The sequence below is a fragment of the Hemibagrus wyckioides genome, linkage group LG23 (assembly GCF_019097595.1).
Source record: "Hemibagrus wyckioides isolate EC202008001 linkage group LG23, SWU_Hwy_1.0, whole genome shotgun sequence".
Taxonomy (NCBI): Eukaryota; Metazoa; Chordata; class Actinopteri; order Siluriformes; family Bagridae; genus Hemibagrus; species Hemibagrus wyckioides.
The window spans coordinates 9,291,537-9,297,616 of record NC_080732.1 but is presented as its reverse complement, the minus strand read 5'-3'; positions in this window follow the sequence as shown (position 1 = coordinate 9,297,616).

Sequence of the window (6,080 nt, the reverse complement as noted above, 5' to 3'; positions counted from 1 at the left end):
AGTGTTTGGGAACGACAGCAACTCAGCCACGAAGTGGTAGGCCACGTAAACTGACGGAGCGGGGTCAGCGGATGCTGAGGCGCATAGTGCGAAGAGGTCGCCAACTTTCTGCAGAGTCAATCGCTACAGACCTCCAAACTTCATGTGGCCTTCAGATTAGCTCAAGAACAGTGCGCAGAGAGCTTCATGGAATGGGTTTCTATGGCCGAGCAGCTGCATCCAAGCCATACATCACCAAGTGCAATGCAAAGCGTCGGATGCAGTGGTGTAAAGCACGCCGCCACTGGACTCTAGAGCAGTGGAGACGCGTTCTCTGGAGTGACGAATCGCGCTTCTCCATCTGGCAATCTGATGAACGAGTCTGGGTTTGGCGGTTGCCAGGAGAACGGTACTTGTCTGACTGCATTGTGCCAAGTGTAAAGTTTGGTGGAGGGGGGATTATGGTGTGGGGTTGTTTTTCAGGAGCTGGGCTTGGCCCCTTAGTTCCAGTGAAAGGAACTCTGAATGCTTCAGCATACCAAGACATTTTGGACAATTCCATGCTCCCAACTTTGTGGGAAAAGTTTGGAGCTGGCCCCTTCCTCTTCCAACATGACTTCCTCTTCCAACATGAAAGCAAGGTCCATAAAGACATGGATGACAGAGTCTGGTGTGGAGGAACTTGACTGGCCTTCACAGAGTCCTGACCTCAACCCGATAGAACACCTTTGGGATGAATTAGAGCGGAGACTGAGAGCCAGGCCTTCTCGTCCAACATCAGTGTGTGACCTCACAAATGCGCTTCTGGAAGAATGGTCAAAAATTCCCATAAACACACTCCTAAACCTTGTGGACAGCCTTCCCAGAAGAGTTGAAGCTGTTATAGCTGCAAAGGGTGGACCGACGTCATATTGAACCCTATGGATTAGGAACGGGATGTCACTTAAGTTCATATGCGAGTCAAGGCAGGTGAGCGAATACTTTTGGCAATATAGTGTATGTCAGTTCTTCAGCTTGTAAAAAGGTGTCCTTTGCAGTGTGATTCTTTCATGTTGATGAGTTGATGTCCTTGTACATTCAGCAGACTTTTTTCATCATTAAAATAATCCATCATCACCCAGTCTGTACAATCTGTAGAGGTGCATCTACATACACGCTGATGATATAATAGTTTGAATATTTTATTCAAAATTGAATGTTGAACTGATCATGTAATTGCGAAAACTGAAAACTGAAAAGGTCAATTTTTTTTCAATAGTACTACTGCCATGATAGTTAAAAATATAGTTTAGCTAGTAGCATTGCTACTTGTAGCTGCTTCTCAACACTGACAGCACCATGCTTTAATTTGCACACCTTAAGCCTACTGAATATCAAATATATAGCTGACTGCCAACAGGACTTGATGCAATGACCATCTTCAGACAATTGTATTGTCATTAATCTGTCTAAGCTAAAGAACACTGGATTTGGAGAGGGAAGAAGCGAGCCAGTGGTTGTGTGGGAGAAACAGAAAGGAAATCATTCCTTCATAAGTTCAAACATATGAGCAAGCCAACAGCAGCTTGTGCAGCAGGTATCAGCCTGCTGGGCTGGCAATGGAGTGTGGTTTTTGCATACGTTGTCGTTTAAAGCTGAAAGTATTCTCACACACAACAGCTGCTTCCTAGACAGAGCTCATTCCAGCAGGTCACTCTGAGGTCAATGAGGTCAAGATGTTACCTGAAGGCAAGGCATTTCTGTCACTCAGTGCATTTTTCTTTCTTTTTTTTTCAGTCTTTTTTTCAGATGGAAAAAGAGATCCATGCTGAAACATACATATAAAGTTAACTCTTAAATATAGACCATGGGCCATTAGTAGTGGATGACAAATTGCTCAAAGTGCAGTAGTTTTCCAGCCACTTCAAAAGATACTTAATTCATGATGAAGTGGAAAGATATTAAATTGCTCTCTTACTAAACCAGACCAGCTTGGGCACAAGCAGCATGGCCAGTCCACCAGATAATGAGACTAAATGAGTGATAGCCTGTTTTGCCACAGTAATTGATGATTAGCTGATAAAGATATATTAGGGCTTAATGAGCCAGTGCTATTTTTAGCTTCATGGCTGGGCAATGGGGTAAAGCTACAGGGAGGTCAGTCCTGGGGATAGTTTCACTATTTCCACCTATAGATTCTCACATAGTAAAGTATAGTAAGTTATATTACTATAGGTTCTTCAGTGGTTACTTTCTCTTTTTGTTCCTGTTTCCTGCTCGCTGGCTTATTATTGGCTACAGAGTGTGTTGTTTAGTTTCAAACACAGACAAACCTACTTGTCGTTTTGCTGCTACTGAATGATGACTAAAACTGATACAACTAAGATTAGTGTTGCGGTATTGTCCTCATTTAAATTGTATGTAACTGTAGTGTATTTTCTGAGCACAACCCAGTAGTTTCTATTTTTTTACCAATTATCATTGAAACCACAAACAGAAGACCCACAATTGAATAAGAAGGTTAAAAAAATGTCCAAAAATTGATCAATGATCATTGATGCTGGGTCTGTGGGGATTGTTTTGAAATCTGACGACATCATAAATTTTATTAGGTACAATAACGGTAATTGCATCTGCTGGGAGGTTCAGATTTGTTTGATGGATCTTCTGAAGATTATTTGCAATTTTTTTATAAGGACTTATGAGGTGATCAACAAAATAACAGTGTGCAGCTATAGACAGCATTCAGTGAATCAGCTCAATGTATTTGATTCTGTTTAATGTCTAGTAAAATGAAGATGGATGACAAATTAAAGGAATAAACAGTGATTCTGATATAATATGGTATTGGTTTGAGGTGTTGGACCCCGCTCTTTAACGCACCATCATTGAAACACCAGCTGAGGGAATAATATTTGAATATTATTTATTTATATAACATATTTGTATATTTGACACTTCTCTGGTGGCCTTTGCTGACCATCAGTGGCCATAATGAAAAACAAAATAGCAGAATATGTTTATCACAAGACTACATTTAATATTTATGCATCAAGTGTAAACATTACCTGTCAAGTTCAAATTTTTGTGAAGCCCCTTTAATAGTTCCCTAAAATATTTCATAAATGTGTATGAATTACTCATTACAAAAAATCCCCTTGCTACTAGCCCCACTCTCCACCACATCTGATCTCACACATCTCTCCTCTAGCTTTCTAAACCTGCTTCACTTCACCCACTCTTAAGCTAAGCACACTTAAACTTGAGCCTCTCTTAAGTTCACTCATATGACTTTTTAATCCTGAGGTTTGTATTGCAGGACTGTGGGTATGTCCCTACAGCTAAAGCTTCTGGCACGAAACCTCTCTTACCAGATTTCATTAAAGAACTTCCCTTTCCTTCTCATTAAACTTCTCTATCAAATAAGGAACTAGTAAGTTTTAGATCTGCACACTGACCATTCATGCTGAAACACATAAACAATGATTTAGCCCTTTCTGGGTTAATTAAACATGGCCTTTGATCCCCAGTGACTTCCAAATACAGTTTACGTTCTCCATGAAGTCTTTCCAACACGTTATGGCAAATGAAAGTATTTCTTTTATTGAACTTTCTGCACAACCATGAGTATTTGTCATGAGAATGAGAGCGTAAAAACTACATCTGTAAAACTGGAAAAAAAAAACCCTGTTTTTTTTTCAAGAATCTGTACAGCTCATATATAACACACAGTCAACCTAACAATATTAATCTAATAGGCTAATAGGTTTGATTCATGCAAAAAACAAACCTACAAGTTAGCAAATGAATTTATTACTCTGTCATGACTGAACAAGTGTCAGTAATAAAAATAGAGAAGAGGAAAACTACTGTAAATGATCCTTTAATAAATCTACAATAATTTATTCCATGATTTAAGGAAGTAAAAAAAATAATAATTAAGGAAAAAATATTATATTATAATAAATATACTTTTCTCAAACCAAGAAAGCTGCTTTGGTCCAAAGAAACAACTAAAATGTAACTGCATAGTATAAACTATACTCAACATCTAATTATTAATTCTAGACTAGCAATTTTAATGTAACCTTAATCTAGTATGTTATAATCAGTGCACTTCAAATTACAGGACAAATAAACTACAGGTCTGATCGATTTATTAGTTTGATTTATTGATTAATGCTTTTAAAACAGAAAATATATTGCTGGTTACATAAAGTGATGGCCTGGTAACAAGAATAATAATAAATTCCCTCCGTCATACAGGATCAAAGTTATTAACTATTTAGATTTGGATCGTTAGATTTGAGACTAGATTCCCACAGTAGGTGCTTACTGTATTCTCCTATCCTGTAAAGTCAAGTTCATGGTGAAACTTCATGTAAATGCTTTTAGATTAGATTAGATTAGATTAGATTCAACTTTATTGTCACTGCACATGTGGGTACAAGGCAACGAAATACATTTAGCATCTAACCAGAAGTGCATTTCGCAGTGCAAATAATTAGCATATATAATAAGTATATAACAATAAATAATTTGCATATATAAACAATATACAAAAATATATAAATAATTTGCATATATAACAGTATATAAACAGTATACAGTGGGAGGTAAATGCAATGAGTGCAAATGAGCAAATGATTTTAGTGGTGCAATAAAGAAGGTATTGTATACCATGATAATAATTAAATATGTTAGCAGTATACAGAGGAGTTATGTACAATGAGTGCAATGATTTAGATGTGTGCAATGAGGAAGATATTGTATACTATGATAAATAATTTGCATATGTAAACTGTACACAAAAAGGGTTATATACAGAAAAAGGTTATATACACTGATAATAATGTGCTCAGTCAATGTGTGTGTGATCGGGTGGAGGCAGAGTTCAGCAAAGAAACAGCTGTGGGGAAAAAGCTGTTCCTAAACCTAGTCCGGAGGCTCCTGTAGCGCCTCCCAGAAGGCAGGAGGGCAAAGAGTCTGTTGGCAGGGTGATAAAAGTCCTTTATGATTTTGCGTGCTCTGGTAAGACAACGCTTCCTGTAAATGTCCTCGATCTTAGGAAGTGGCACTCCTACGATGCGTTGGGCAGTTTTCACCACCCTCTTCAGTGCTTTCCGGGATGACACAGAGCAGTTCCCATACCAGACAGTGATACAGCTGGTCAGGATGCTCTCGATGGTGCAACGGTAGAAGTTCACCAGGATGTCTGAAGAGAGATGGTTCTTCCTCAGAGCCCTCAGGAAGAAGAGGAGCTGGTGAGCCTTCTTGACCAGACTGGAGCTGTTGGTAGTCCAGGAGAGATCCTCGGAGATGTGGATACCCAGGAATTTGAAGCTAGTGACACGGTCCACCACTTCTCCATTGAGATGAATAGGTGTGTGTGTCACCTTTCTCCTTCCTGAAGTCCACTATGAGCTCCTTGGTCTTCGCAGTGTTGAGCAGCAGGTTGTTGCCAGCATACCACGCAGTTAGACGGTCCACCTCCTCTCTATAAGCTGACTCATCGTTGTCTTTGATGAGTCCAATCACCGTGGTGTCATCTGCAAACTTGATAATTGTGTTGGAACTATGTACAGGCTTGAAGTCATAGGTGAAGAGAGAGTAGAGGAAGGGACTCAGCACACAGCCTTGTGGTACTCCGGTGCCAAGGATGAGGGTGGAAGAGCATTGGTGATCTATCCGAACATGCTGGGGCCTGTTGGTCAGAAAGTCCAGAAGCCAGGTGCATAGTGATGCGTTGATGCCCAGGTCTCCAAGTTTGGTGACTAACTTGGAAGGGATGACAGTGTTAAACACTGAACTAAAGTCCAGGAAAAGCATTCTGGCATAGGTGTCTTTATTGTCCATGTGAGAGAGGACTGAGTGTAGCGCTGTGGAAACTGTGTGCTCTGTGCCCCTGTAAGCAAATTGATGAGGGTCAAGGGTGGCAGGAAGACAGGTTTTGAGGTGTGCCAGGACATTTGGTGTCCCATTGTACATTTAATTGTACATTTTAATAGGCATGAATGTTTAAGAGTATTAACAACATTAACTTTGACACAGCCTGCTCCCAAAGGCAACTTTTGTATCTGCAAGTCCACACTTGCAGATAAAACAAGTTCACGGAGACTGTA